The sequence below is a fragment of the Miniopterus natalensis genome, chromosome 8, assembly GCF_054644295.1.
Source record: "Miniopterus natalensis isolate mMinNat1 chromosome 8, mMinNat1.hap1, whole genome shotgun sequence".
Classification (NCBI taxonomy): Eukaryota; Metazoa; Chordata; class Mammalia; order Chiroptera; family Miniopteridae; genus Miniopterus; species Miniopterus natalensis.
This window is the reverse complement of record NC_142088.1, coordinates 83,481,680-83,498,034: the sequence shown is the minus strand read 5'-3', so window position 1 is coordinate 83,498,034 and position 16,355 is coordinate 83,481,680.

Below are 16,355 nucleotides of genomic sequence, written 5' to 3'. Positions count from 1 at the left end.
TTTGTAGAACCGTGTGTTTTCACTGCTGGAATAAGTTTTAGGATGCATTGTTTCAATCTCTTGCAAGCCTCATGTTGTTTCTTAGACAATGTGGAAAATCACGGATTATGTTTCCCAAATCACAAGAAATAAAGGAAAACGCACACTGCATCAGTCTTCTTCAAACACGCTCTATCTCCTAATGTGTTGTGAACTTTCAACAAACCAGAAAAGAAGGGCATTTTGCACTGAAATTCAGACGGGTATGTACAAGAGTTCATTCCTATTGGTTGCAGAGTGCAAAAGCATGATTGACTTCAAGTTCTCGATGAAACCCTTACATTTCCAAGAGTAAAGAAGTAGGACTTTTACAAAAAGATGTGTTTGCGTGTCTGTGGTGAAAGGAGCTCTAAGTTGTGTATTCAGTGCTGGAGATTGACACACTCTACACAGGTTACTCAGCGTTTTAAGAGCACCAATATGCTGCAAACTGAAACTGCTACAAGGTGTGTGTAGCATGCAGAAAGAGGGCTTGTAATTTCAAAGAAAGAAGAGGAAACCAAAATCCAGGTAGTGAAACGAGCACACCAGTATGGGAGATGTGCATGTGGAGAGTTTTAAGCAGCAGTTCTTTGTGGGCTCTTGGAAACAGGGCTGTGAAAAAATTTCGTAAGAAAGCGCATTTGGCTAAAGTTGAAAGACCTCCCAAAACCAACCCAAAGAAGTTAGCCAAACAATGAATGTTCCAATAAGCTCCTGCAGGAAAGTTGCTTCTATGACACAACCCCCGAGCAGGTAGTTACATTCTGCATGGTACAAATGCATATGAATTCCAGGCTGAAAATTCACTCCAGAAGGATGAAATGTGTATGTTTCTCTCTGAAAGAACACTCAGCCATTGGCTTTTACTTGCTACTTCAAAGTCTTTGTAGAAACGTGTGCTTTCACCGCTGGAGTACGTTTTGGGATGCATTTTTTCAATCTCTTGCAAGCCTCATGTTTCTTTCACAATGTGGAAAAATAAGGATTATATTTCCCAAATCACTTGAAATCTAGGGAAACGCACACTGCATCGATCTTGCTCAAACACGCTCTTTCTCCTAATGTGTTGAGAACATTCAAGAAACCAGAAAACAAGGGCATTTTGCAGTGAAACTCAGTCAGGCATGTACAAGAGGTCATTTCTATTGGTAGTAGAGTGCAAAAGCATGATTGACTTCATGTTCTCCATGAAACCCTTACATTTCCAAGGGACCTGAAGTAGGACTTTCACAAAAAGATGTGTTTGCGTGTCTGTGGTGAAAGGAGCTCTAAGTTGTGTATTCAGTGCTGGAGAGTAACACACTCTACATAGGTTACACAGCGTTTTGAGAGCACCAACATGCTTCAAACTGAAGCTGGTACAAGGTGTGTGTAGAATGCTGAATGAAGACTTGTCATTTCAAAGAAAGAAGAGGAAACCAAAATCCAGGTAGTGAAACGAGCACACCAGTATACGAGATGTGCATGTGGACAGTTTCAAGCAGCAGCTCTTTGTGGACACTTGGAAACAGCGCTATTAAAAACTTGCGTACGAAGCGGGATTTGGCCAAGGTTGAAAGACCTTCCAAAACCAACCCTAAATAACTTAGGCAAACAATGAATGTTCCAATAAGCTCCTGCAGAAAAGGTGCTTCTATGACACAACCCCCAGCAGGTAGCTACATTCTGCACAGTATAAAATGCATATGAACTCCAGCATGAAAATTCACTCCAGAAGGATGAAATGCATGTTTCTCTATGAAAGAACACTCAGCCACAAGGCTTTAGCTTGCTGCTTCAAAGTCTTTATAGAAATGTGTGTTTTCACTGCTGGAATACCCTAGCCCTCAACATCACTATAACCCTAGGTCCAATCTTAACCCTAACCTGATCTCTAACCCTAGCCCTCAACATAACCCTAACCCTAGGTCCAACCGTAACCCTAACCGGATCTCTAACCCTAGCCCTGAACGTAACCCTAACCCTACGTCCAATAGTAACCCTAACCGGATCTCTAACCCTAGCCCTAAACATAACCCTAACCCTAGGTCAAATCGTAACCCTAACCGGATCTGTAACTCTAGCCCTCAACATAACCCTAACCCTAGGTCCAATCGTAATACTAACCGGGTCTCTAACCCTAGCCCTCAACATAACCCTAACCCTACGTCCAATAGTAACCCTAACCGGATCTCTAACCCTAGCCCTAAACATAACCCTAACCCTAGGTCCAATTGAAACCCTAACCTTCTCTCTAACCCTAGCCCTCAACATAACCCTAACCCTAGGTCCAATTGAAACCCTAACCTTCTCTCTAACCCTAGCCCTCAACATAACCCTAACCCTAGGTCCAAACGTAACCCTAACCTGATCTCTAACCCTAGCCCTATACATAACCCTAACCCTAGGTCCAATCATAACCCTAACCATATCTCTAATCCTAGCCCTCAACATAACCCTAACCCTAGGTCCAATCGTAACCCTAACCGTCTCTCTAACCCTAGCCCTCAACGTAACGCTAACCCTAGGTCCAATCGTAACCCTAACCGGATCTGAACCCTAGCCCTCAACATAACCTTAACCGTAGGTCCAATCGTAATACTAACCTGATCTCTAACCCTAGCCCTCAACATAACCCTAACCCTAGGTCAAATCGTAACCCTAACCGGATCTGTAACTCTAGCCCTCAACATAACCCTAACCCTACGTCCAATAGTAACCCTAACCAGATCTCTAACCCTAGCCCTAAACATAACCCTAACCCTAGGTCAAATGGTAACCCTAACCGGATCTGTAACTCTAGCCCTCAACATAACCCTAACCCTAGGTGAAATCGTAATACTAACCGGATCTCTAACCCTAGCCCTAAACATAACCCTAACCCTAGGTCCTATCGTAACCCTAACCGGATCTGTATCCCTAGCCCTAAACATAACCCTAACCCTAGGTCCAATCATAATACTAACCTGATCTCTAACCCTAGCCCTCAACATAACCCTAACCCTAGGTCCAATCTAACCCTAACCAGATCTCAAACCCTGGGCCTCAACATAACCCTAACCCTACGTCCAATCGTAACCCTAACCGGATGTCTAACCCTAGCCCTCAACATAACCCTAACCCTAGGTCCAATCGTAACCCTAACCAGATCTCTAACCCTAGCCCTCAACATAACCCTAACCCTAGGTCCAATCGTAACCCTAACCATATCTCTAACCCTAGCCCTCAACATAACCCTAACCCTAGGTCCAAAAGTAACCCTAACCTTCTCTCTAACCCTAGCCCTCAACATAACCCTAACCCTATGTCCAATCGTAATACTAACATGATCTCTAACCCTAGCCCTCAACATAACCCTAACCCTAGGTCCAATTGTAACCCTAACCTTCTCTCTAAGCCTAGCCCTCAACGTTACGCTAACCCTAGGTTCAAGTGTAACCCTAATCGGAACTCTAACCCTAGCCCTCAACATAACCCTAACCCTAGGTCCAATCGCAACCCTAACCATATCTCTAACCCTAGCCCTCAACATGACCCTAACCCTAGGTCCAAAAGTAACCCTAACCTTCTCTCTAACCCTAGCCCTCAACATAACCCTAACCCTAGGTCCAATCGTAACCCTAACCATATCTCTAACCCTAGCCCTCAACATAACCCTAACCCTAGGTCCAAAAGTAACCCTAACCTTCTCTCTAAACCTAACCCTCAACATAACCCTAACCCTAGGTCCAATCGTAACCCTAACCGTCTCTCTAACCCTAGCCCTCAACATAACCCTAACCCTAGGTCCAATCGTAACCCTAACCGGATCTGTAACTCTAGCCCTCAACATAACCCTAACCCTAGGTCCAATCGTAATACTAACCGAATCTCTAACCCTAGCCCTCAACATAACCCTAACCCTACGTCCAATAGTAACCCTAACCGGATCTCTAACCCTAGCCCTAAACATAACCATAACCCTAGGTCCAATCGTAAACCTAACCGGATCTGTATCCCTAGCCCTAAACATAACCCTAACCCTAGGTCCAATCATAATACTAACCTGATCTCTAACCCTAGCCCTCAACATAACCCTAACCCTAGGTCCAATCTAACCCTAACCAGATCTCAAACCCTGGGCCTCAACATAACCCTAACCCTAGGTCCAATCGTAACCCTAACTGGATGTCTAACCCTAGCCCTCAACATAACCCTAACCCTAGGTCCAATCGTAACCCTAACCGGATCTCTAACCCTAGCCCTCAACATAACCCTAACCCTAGGTCCAATCGTAACCCTAACCATATCTCTAACCCTAGCCCTCAACATAACCCTAACCCTAGGTCCAAAAGTAACCCTAACCTTCTCTCTAACCCTAGCCCTCAACATAAACCTAACCCTATGTCCAATCGTAATACTAACATGATCTCTAATCCTAGCCCTCAACACAACCCTAACTCTACGTCCAATCGTAACCCTAACCGGATCTCTAACCCTAGCCCTCAACATAACCCTAACCCTAGGTCCAATTGTAACCCTAACCTTCTCTCTAAGCCTAGCCCTCAACGTTACGCTAACCCTAGGTTCAAGTGTAACCCTAACCGGAACTCTAACCCTAGCCCTCAACATAACCCTAACCCTAGGTCCAATCGTAACCCTAACCATCTCTCTAACCCTAACCCTCAACATAACCCTACCCTAGGTCCAATCGTAACCCTAACCATATCTCTAACCCTAGCCCTCAACATAACCCTAACCCTAGGTCCAAAAGTAACCCTAACCTTCTCTCTAACCCTAGCCCTCAACATAACCCTAACCCTAGGTCCAATCGTAACCCTAACCATATCTCTAACCCTAGCCCTCAACATAACCCTAACCCTAGGTCCAAAAGTAACCCTAACCTTCTCTCTAACCCTAGCCCTCAACATAACCCTAACCCTAGGTCCAATCGTAACCCTAACCGTCTCTCTAACCCTAGCCCTCAACATAACCCTACCCTAGGTCCAATCGTAACCCTAACCGTCTCTACAGAAGGATGAAATACGTGTGTTTCTCTCTGAAAGAACTCGCAGCCACTATTCTTTTGCTTGCTCCTTCCAAGTCTTTGTAGAAACGTGTGTTTTCACTGCAGGCATAAGTTTTAGGATGCATTTTTTCAATCTCTTGCAAGCCTCATGTTGTTTCTTAGACAATGTGGAAAAACAAGGAGTATGTATCCCGAATCACTTGAAATCCAGGAAAACGCACACTGCATCAGTCTTCTTCAAACACGTTCTATTTCCTAAAGTGTTTTGAACTTTCAACAAACCAGAAAAGAAGGGCATTTTGCAGTGAAATTCAGAATGGCATGTACAAAAAGCCATTTCTTTCGGTTGCAGAGTTCAAAAGCATGATTGTCTTCATGTTTTCGATGAAACCCTTACATTTCCAATTTACCTGAGTTAGGACTTTCCCAAAAAGACGTGTTTGCGTGTCTGTGTTGAAAGGAGCTCTAAGTTGTGTATTCAGTGCTGTAGAGTGACACACTCTACACAGGATACACAGCGTTTTGAGAGCACCAACATGCTTCAAACTGAAACTGCTACAAGCTGTGTGTAGCATGCTGAATGAAGACTTGTCATTTCAAAGAAAGAAGAGGAAACCAAAATCCAGGTAGTGAAACGAGCACACCAGTATGGGAGATGTGCATGTGGACACTTTCAAGCAGCAGCTCTTTGTGGACACTTGGAAACAGGGCTGTGAAAAACTTTCGTACAAAGCGGATTTGGCCAAAGTTGAAAGACCTTCCAAAACCAACCCTAAATAACTTAGCCAAACAATGAAAGTTCCAATAAGCTCCTACAGGAAAGGTGCATCTATGACACAACCCCCGAGCAGGTAGCTACATTCTGCACAGTACAAAATGCATATGAATTCCAGCAAGAAAACTCACTCCAGAAGGATGAAATGCATGTGTTTCTCTCTGAAAGGACACTCAGCCACTATTCTTTTGCTTGCTCCTTCCAAGTCTTTGTAGAACCGTGTGTTTTCACTGCTGGAATAAGTTTTAGGATGCATTGTTTCAATCTCTTGCAAGCCTCATGTTGTTTCTTAGACAATGTGGAAAATCACGGATTATGTTTCCCAAATCACAAGAAATAAAGGAAAACGCACACTGCATCAGTCTTCTTCAAACACGCTCTATCTCCTAATGTGTTGTGAACTTTCAACAAACCAGAAAAGAAGGGCATTTTGCACTGAAATTCAGACGGGTATGTACAAGAGTTCATTCCTATTGGTTGCAGAGTGCAAAAGCATGATTGACTTCAAGTTCTCGATGAAACCCTTACATTTCCAAGAGTAAAGAAGTAGGACTTTTACAAAAAGATGTGTTTGCGTGTCTGTGGTGAAAGGAGCTCTAAGTTGTGTATTCAGTGCTGGAGATTGACACACTCTACACAGGTTACTCAGCGTTTTAAGAGCACCAATATGCTGCAAACTGAAACTGCTACAAGGTGTGTGTAGCATGCAGAAAGAGGGCTTGTAATTTCAAAGAAAGAAGAGGAAACCAAAATCCAGGTAGTGAAACGAGCACACCAGTATGGGAGATGTGCATGTGGAGAGTTTTAAGCAGCAGTTCTTTGTGGGCTCTTGGAAACAGGGCTGTGAAAAAATTTCGTAAGAAAGCGGATTTGGCTAAAGTTGAAAGACCTTCCAAAACCAACCCAAAGAAGTTAGCCAAACAATGAATGTTCCAATAAGCTCCTGCAGGAAAGTTGCTTCTATGACACAACCCCCGAGCAGGTAGTTACATTCTGCATGGTACAAATGCATATGAATTCCAGGCTGAAAATTCACTCCAGAAGGATGAAATGTGTATGTTTCTCTCTGAAAGAACACTCAGCCATTGGCTTTTACTTGCTACTTCAAAGTCTTTGTAGAAACGTGTGCTTTCACCGCTGGAGTACGTTTTGGGATGCATTTTTTCAATCTCTTGCAAGCCTCATGTTTCTTTCACAATGTGGAAAAATAAGGATTATATTTCCCAAATCACTTGAAATCTAGGGAAACGCACACTGCATCGATCTTGCTCAAACACGCTCTTTCTCCTAATGTGTTGAGAACATTCAAGAAACCAGAAAACAAGGGCATTTTGCAGTGAAACTCAGTCAGGCATGTACAAGAGGTCATTTCTATTGGTAGTAGAGTGCAAAAGCATGATTGACTTCATGTTCTCCATGAAACCCTGACATTTCCAAGGGACCTGAAGTAGGACTTTCACAAAAAGATGTGTTTGCGTGTCTGTGGTGAAAGGAGCTCTAAGTTGTGTATTCAGTGCTGGAGAGTAACACACTCTACATAGGTTACACAGCGTTTTGAGAGCACCAACATGCTTCAAACTGAAGCTGGTACAAGGTGTGTGTAGAATGCTGAATGAAGACTTGTCATTTCAAAGAAAGAAGAGGAAACCAAAATCCAGGTAGTGAAACGAGCACACCAGTATACGAGATGTGCATGTGGACAGTTTCAAGCAGCAGCTGTTTGTGGACACTTGGAAACAGCGGTATTAAAAACTTGCGTACGAAGCGGGATTTGGCCAAGGTTGAAAGACCTTCCAAAACCAACCCTAAATAACTTAGCCAAACAATGAATGTTCCAATAAGCTCCTGCAGAAAAGGTGCTTCTATGACACAACCCCCAGCAGGTAGCTACATTCTGCACAGTATAAAATGCATATGAACTCCAGCATGAAAATTCACTCCAGAAGGATGAAATGCATGTTTCTCTATGAAAGAACACTCAGCCACAAGGCTTTAGCTTGCTGCTTCAAAGTCTTTATAGAAATGTGTGTTTTCACTGCTGGAATACCCTAGGCCTCAACATCACTATAACCCTAGGTCCAATCTTAACCCTAACCTGATCTCTAACCCTAGCCCTCAACATAACCCTAACCCTACGTCCAACGGTAACCCTAACCGGATCTCCAACCCTAGCCCTAAACATAACCCTAACCCTAGGTCAAATCGTAACCCTAACCGGATCTGTAACTCTAGCCCTCAACATAACCCTAACCCTAGGTCCAATCGTAACCCTAACCATATCTCTAACCCTAGCCCTCAACATAACCCTAACCCTAGGTCCAAAAGTAACCCTAACCTTCTCTCTAACCCTAGCCCTCAACATAACCCTAACCCTAGGTCCAATCGTAACCCTAACCATATCTCTAACCCTAGCCCTCAACAGAACCCTAAGCCTAGGTCCAAAAGTAACCCTAACCTTCTCTCTAACCCTAGCCCTCAACATAACCCTAACCCTAGGTCCAATCGTAACCCTAACCGTCTCTCTAACCCTAGCCCTCAACATAACCCTACCCTAGGTCCAATCGTAACCCTAACCGTCTCTACAGAAGGATGAAATACGTGTGTTTCTCTCTGAAAGAACTCGCAGCCACTATTCTTTTGCTTGCTCCTTCCAAGTCTTTGTAGAAACGTGTGTTTTCACTGCAGGCATAAGTTTTAGGATGCATTTTTTCAATCTCTTGCAAGCCTCATGTTGTTTCTTAGACAATGTGGAAAAACAAGGAGTATGTATCCCGAATCACTTGAAATCCAGGAAAACGCACACTGCATCAGTCTTCTTCAAACACGTTCTATTTCCTAAAGTGTTTTGAACTTTCAACAAACCAGAAAAGAAGGGCATTTTGCAGTGAAATTCAGAATGGCATGTACAAAAAGCCATTTCTTTCGGTTGCAGAGTTCAAAAGCATGATTGTCTTCATGTTTTCGATGAAACCCTTACATTTCCAATTTACCTGAGTTAGGACTTTCCCAAAAAGACGTGTTTGCGTGTCTGTGTTGAAAGGAGCTCTAAGTTGTGTATTCAGTGCTGTAGAGTGACACACTCTACACAGGACACACAGCGTTTTGAGAGCACCAACATGCTTCAAACTGAAACTGCTACAAGCTGTGTGTAGCATGCTGAATGAAGACTTGTCATTTCAAAGAAAGAAGAGGAAACCAAAATCCAGGTAGTGAAACGAGCACACCAGTATGGGAGATGTGCATGTGGACACTTTCAAGCAGCAGCTCTTTGTGGACACTTGGAAACAGGGCTGTGAAAAACTTTCGTACAAAGCGGATTTGGCCAAAGTTGAAAGACCTTCCAAAACCAACCCTAAATAACTTAGCCAAACAATGAAAGTTCCAATAAGCTCCTACAGGAAAGGTGCATCTATGACACAACCCCCGAGCAGGTAGCTACATTCTGCACAGTACAAAATGCATATGAATTCCAGCAAGAAAACTCACTCCAGAAGGATGAAATGCATGTGTTTCTCTCTGAAAGGACACTCAGCCACTATTCTTTTGCTTGCTCCTTCCAAGTCTTTGTAGAACCGTGTGTTTTCACTGCTGGAATAAGTTTTAGGATGCATTGTTTCAATCTCTTGCAAGCCTCATGTTGTTTCTTAGACAATGTGGAAAATCACGGATTATGTTTCCCAAATCACAAGAAATAAAGGAAAACGCACACTGCATCAGTCTTCTTCAAACACGCTCTATCTCCTAATGTGTTGTGAACTTTCAACAAACCAGAAAAGAAGGGCATTTTGCACTGAAATTCAGACGGGTATGTACAAGAGTTCATTCCTATTGGTTGCAGAGTGCAAAAGCATGATTGACTTCAAGTTCTCGATGAAACCCTTACATTTCCAAGAGTAAAGAAGTAGGACTTTTACAAAAAGATGTGTTTGCGTGTCTGTGGTGAAAGGAGCTCTAAGTTGTGTATTCAGTGCTGGAGATTGACACACTCTACACAGGTTACTCAGCGTTTTAAGAGCACCAATATGCTGCAAACTGAAACTGCTACAAGGTGTGTGTAGCATGCAGAAAGAGGGCTTGTAATTTCAAAGAAAGAAGAGGAAACCAAAATCCAGGTAGTGAAACGAGCACACCAGTATGGGAGATGTGCATGTGGAGAGTTTTAAGCAGCAGTTCTTTGTGGGCTCTTGGAAACAGGGCTGTGAAAAAATTTCGTAAGAAAGCGGATTTGGCTAAAGTTGAAAGACCTTCCAAAACCAACCCAAAGAAGTTAGCCAAACAATGAATGTTCCAATAAGCTCCTGCAGGAAAGTTGCTTCTATGACACAACCCCCGAGCAGGTAGTTACATTCTGCATGGTACAAATGCATATGAATTCCAGGCTGAAAATTCACTCCAGAAGGATGAAATGTGTATGTTTCTCTCTGAAAGAACACTCAGCCATTGGCTTTTACTTGCTACTTCAAAGTCTTTGTAGAAACATGTGCTTTCACCGCTGGAGTACGTTTTGGGATGCATTTTTTCAATCTCTTGCAAGCCTCATGTTTCTTTCACAATGTGGAAAAATAAGGATTATATTTCCCAAATCACTTGAAATCTAGGGAAACGCACACTGCATCGATCTTGCTCAAACACGCTCTTTCTCCTAATGTGTTGAGAACATTCAAGAAACCAGAAAACAAGGGCATTTTGCAGTGAAACTCAGTCAGGCATGTACAAGAGGTCATTTCTATTGGTAGTAGAGTGCAAAAGCATGATTGACTTCATGTTCTCCATGAAACCCTTACATTTCCAAGGGACCTGAAGTAGGACTTTCACAAAAAGATGTGTTTGCGTGTCTGTGGTGAAAGGAGCTCTAAGTTGTGTATTCAGTGCTGGAGAGTAACACACTCTACATAGGTTACACAGCGTTTTGAGAGCACCAACATGCTTCAAACTGAAGCTGGTACAAGGTGTGTGTAGAATGCTGAATGAAGACTTGTCATTTCAAAGAAAGAAGAGGAAACCAAAATCCAGGTAGTGAAACGAGCACACCAGTATACGAGATGTGCATGTGGACAGTTTCAAGCAGCAGCTCTTTGTGGACACTTGGAAACAGCGGTATTAAAAACTTGCGTACGAAGCGGGATTTGGCCAAGGTTGAAAGACCTTCCAAAACCAACCCTAAATAACTTAGCCAAACAATGAATGTTCCAATAAGCTCCTGCAGAAAAGGTGCTTCTATGACACAACCCCCAGCAGGTAGCTACATTCTGCACAGTATAAAATGCATATGAACTCCAGTATGAAAATTCACTCCAGAAGGATGAAATGCATGTTTCTCTATGAAAGAACACTCAGCCACAAGGCTTTAGTTTGCTGCTTCAAAGTCTTTATAGAAATGTGTGTTTTCACTGCTGGAATACCCTAGCCCTCAACATCACTATAACCCTAGGTCCAATCTTAACCCTAACCTGATCTCTAACCCTAGCCCTCAACATAACCCTAACCCTAGGTCCAACCGTAACCCTAACCGGATCTCTAACCCTAGCCCTCAACGTAACCCTAACCCTACGTCCAATAGTAACCCTAACCGGATCTCTAACCCTAGCCCTAAACATAACCCTAACCCTAGGTCAAATAGTAACCCTAACCGGATCTGTAACTCTAGCCCTCAACATAACCCTAACCCTAGGTCCAATCGTAATACTAACCGGATCTCTAACCCTAGCCCTCAACATAACCCTAACCCTACGTGCAATAGTAACCCTAACCGGATCTCTAACCCTAGCCCTAAACATAACCCTAACCCTAGGTCCAATCGTAACCCTAACCGGATCTGTAACCCTAGCCCTCAACATAACCCTAACCCTAGGTCCAATCGTAAACCTAACCTGATCTCTAACCCTAGCCCTATACATAACCCTAACCCTAGGTCCAATCATAACCCTAACCATATCTCTAACCCTAGCCCTCAACATAACCCTAACCCTAGGTCCAATCGTAACCCTAACCGTCTCTCTAAACCTAGCCCTCAACGTTACACTAACCCTAGGTCCAATCGTAACCCTAACCGGATCTGAACCCTAGCCCTCAACATAACCTTAACCTTAGGTCCAATCGTAATACTAACCTGATCTCTAACCCTAGCCCTCAACATAACCCTAACCCTAGGTCCAATCGTAATACTAACCTGATCTCTAACCCTAGCCCTCAACATAACCCTAACCCTAGGTCCAATCTAACCCTAACCAGATCTCAAACCCTGGGCCTCAACATAACCCTAACCCTACGTCCAATCGTAACCCTAACCGGATGTCTAACCCTAGCCCTCAACATAACCCAAACCCTAGGTCCAATCGTAACCCTAACCGGATCTCTAACCCTAGCCCTCAACATAACCCTAACCCTAGGTCCAATCGTAACCCTAACCATATCTCTAACCCTAGCCCTCAACATAACCCTAACCCTAGGTCCAAAAGTAACCCTAAACTTCTCTCTAACCCTAGCCCTCAACATAACCCTAACCCTATGTCCAATCGTAATACTAACATGATCTCTAATCCTAGCCCTCAACATAACCCTAACCCTAGGTCTAATTGTAACCCTAACCTTCTCTCTAAGCCTAGCCCTCAACGTTACGCTAACCCTAGGTTCAAGCGTAACCCTAACCGGAACTCTAACCCTAGCCCTCAACATAACCCTAACCCTAGGTCCAATCGTAACCCTAACCATATCTCTAACCCTAGCCCTCAACATAACCCTTACCCTAGGTCCAAAAGTAACCCTAACCTTCTCTCTAACCCTAGCCCTCAACATAACCCTAACCCTAGGTCCAATCGTAACCCTAACCATATCTCTAACCCTAGTCCTCAACATAACCCTAACCCTAGGTCCAATCGTAACCCTAACCATATCTCTAACCCTAGCCCTCAACATAACCCCAACCCTAGGTCCAAAAGTAACCCTAACCGGGTCTCTAACCCTAGCCCTCAACATAACCCTAACCCTAGGTTCAATTGTAACCCTAACCTTCTCTCTAAGCCTAGCCCTCAACATAACCCTAACCCTAGGTTCAAGTGTAACCCTAACCTTCTCTCTAACCCTAGCCCTCAACATAACCCTAACCCTAGGTCCAATCGTAACCCTAACCATATCTCTAACACTAGCCCTCAACATAACCCTAACCCTAGGTCCATGGGTAACCCTAACCTTCTCTCTAACCCTAGCCCTCAACATAACCCTAACCCTATGTCCAATCTTAATACTAACATGATCTCTAATCCTAGCCCTCAACATAACCCTAACCCTAGGTCCAATCGTAACCCTAACCGGATCTCTAACCCTAGCCCTCAACATAACCCTAACCCTAGGTCCAATTGTAACCCTAACCTTCACTCTAAGCCTAGCCCTCAACATAACCCTAACCCTAGGTTCAAGTGTAACCCTAACCGGAACTCTAACCCTAGCCCTCAACATAAACCTAACCCTAGGTCCAATCGTAACCCTAACCATATCTCTAACCCTAGCCCTCAACATAACCCTAACACTAGGTCCAAATGTAACCCTAACCTTCTCTCTAACCCTAGCCCTCAACATAACCCTAACCCTAGGTCCAATCGTAACCCTAACCGTCTCTCTAACCCTAGCCCTCAACATAACCCTACCCTAGGTCCAATCGTAACCCTAACCGTCTCTACAGAAGGATGAAATACGTGTGTTTCTCTCTGAAAGAACTCGCAGCCACTATTCTTTTGCTTGCTCCTTCCAAGTCTTTGTAGAAACGTGTGTTTTCACTGCAGGCATAAGTTTTAGGATGCATTTTTTCAATCTCTTGCAAGCCTCATGTTGTTTCTTAGACAATGTGGAAAAACAAGGAGTATGTATCCCGAATCACTTGAAATCCAGGAAAACGCACACTGCATCAGTCTTCTTCAAACACGTTCTATTTCCTAAAGTGTTTTGAACTTTCAACAAACCAGAAAAGAAGGGCATTTTGCAGTGAAATTCAGAATGGCATGTACAAAAAGCCATTTCTTTCGGTTGCAGAGTTCAAAAGCATGATTGTCTTCATGTTTTCGATGAAACCCTTACATTTCCAATTTACCTGAGTTAGGACTTTCCCAAAAAGACGTGTTTGCGTGTCTGTGTTGAAAGGAGCTCTAAGTTGTGTATTCAGTGCTGTAGAGTGACACACTCTACCCAGGATACACAGCGTTTTGAGAGCACCAACATGCTTCAAACTGAAACTGCTACAAGCTGTGTGTAGCATGCTGAATGAAGACTTGTCATTTCAAAGAAAGAAGAGGAAACCAAAATCCAGGTAGTGAAACGAGCACACCAGTATGGGAGATGTGCATGTGGACACTTTCAAGCAGCAGCTCTTTGTGGACACTTGGAAACAGGGCTGTGAAAAACTTTCGTACAAAGCGGATTTGGCCAAAGTTGAAAGACCTTCCAAAACCAACCCTCAATAACTTAGCCAAACAATGAAAGTTCCAATAAGCTCCTACAGGAAAGGTGCATCTATGACACAACCCCCGAGCAGGTAGCTACATTCTGCACAGTACAAAATGCATATGAATTCCAGCAAGAAAACTCACTCCAGAAGGATGAAATGCATGTGTTTCTCTCTGAAAGGACACTCAGCCACTATTCTTTTGCTTGCTCCTTCCAAGTCTTTGTAGAACCGTGTGTTTTCACTGCTGGAATAAGTTTTAGGATGCATTGTTTCAATCTCTTGCAAGCCTCATGTTGTTTCTTAGACAATGTGGAAAATCACGGATTATGTTTCCCAAATCACAAGAAATAAAGGAAAACGCACACTGCATCAGTCTTCTTCAAACACGCTCTCTCTCCTAATGTGTTGTGAACTTTCAACAAACCAGAAAAGAAGGGCATTTTGCACTGAAATTCAGACGGGTATGTACAAGAGTTCATTCCTATTGGTTGCAGAGTGCAAAAGCATGATTGACTTCAAGTTCTCGATGAAACCCTTACATTTCCAAGAGTAAAGAAGTAGGACTTTTACAAAAAGATGTGTTTGCGTGTCTGTGGTGAAAGGAGCTCTAAGTTGTGTATTCAGTGCTGGAGATTGACACACTACACAGGTTACTCAGCGTTTTAAGAGCACCAATATGCTGCAAACTGAAGCTGCTACAAGGTGCGTGTAGCATGCAGAAAGAGGGCTTGTAATTTCAAAGAAAGAAGAGGAAACCAAAATCCAGGTAGTGAAACGAGCACACCAGTATGGGAGATGTGCATGTGGAGAGTTTTAAGCAGCAGTTCTTTGTGGGCTCTTGGAAACAGGGCTGTGAAAAATTTCGTAAGAAAGCGGATTTGGCTAAAGTTGAAAGACCTTCCAAAACCAACCCAAAGAAGTTAGCCAAACAATGAATGTTCCAATAAGCTCCTGCAGGAAAGTTGCTTCTATGACACAACCCCCGAGCAGGTAGTTACATTCTGCACGGTACAAATGCATATGAATTCCAGGCTGAAAATTCACTCCAGAAGGATGAAATGTGTATGTTTCTCTCTGAAACAACACTCAGCCATTGGCTTTTACTTGCTACTTCAAAGTCTTTGTAGAAACGTGTGCTTTCACCGCTGGAGTACGTTTTGGGATGCATTTTTTCAATCTCTTGCAAGCCTCATGTTTCTTTCACAATGTGGAAAAATAAGGATTATATTTCCCAAATCACTTGAAATCTAGGGAAACGCACACTGCATCGATCTTGCTCAAACACGCTCTTTCTCCTAATGTGTTGAGAACATTCAAGAAACCAGAAAACAAGGGCATTTTGCAGTGAAACTCAGTCAGGCATGTACAAGAGGTCATTTCTATTGGTAGTAGAGGGCAAAAGCATGATTGACGTCATGTTCTCCATGAAACCCTTACATTTCCAAGGGACCTGAAGTAGGACTTTCACAAAAAGATGTGTTTGCGTGTCTGTGGTGAAAGGAGCTCTAAGTTGTGTATTCAGTGCTGGAGTGTAACACACTCTACATAGGTTACACAGCGTTTTGAGAGCACCAACATGCTTCAAACTGAAGCTGGTACAAGGTGTGTGTAGAATGCTGAATGAAGACTTGTCATTTCAAAGAAAGAAGAGGAAACCAAAATCCAGGTAGTGAAACGAGCACACCAGTATACGAGATGTGCATGTGGACAGTTTCAAGCAGCAGCTCTTTGTGGACACTTGGAAACAGCGGTATTAAAAACTTGCGTACGAAGCGGGATTTGGCCAAGGTTGAAAGACCTTCCAAAACCAACCCTAAATAACTTAGCCAAACAATGAATGTTCCAATAAGCTCCTGCAGAAAAGGTGCTTCTATGACACAACCCCCAGCAGGTAGCTACATTCTGCACAGTATAAAATGCATATGAACTCCAGCATGAAAATTCACTCCAGAAGGATGAAATGCATGTTTCTCTATGAAAGAACACTCAGCCACAAGGCTTTAGCTTGCTGCTTCAAAGTCTTTATAGAAATGTGTGTTTTCACTGCTGGAATACCCTAGGCCTCAACATCACTATAACCCTAGGTCCAATCTTAACCCTAACCTGATCTCTAACCCTAGCCCTCAACATAACCC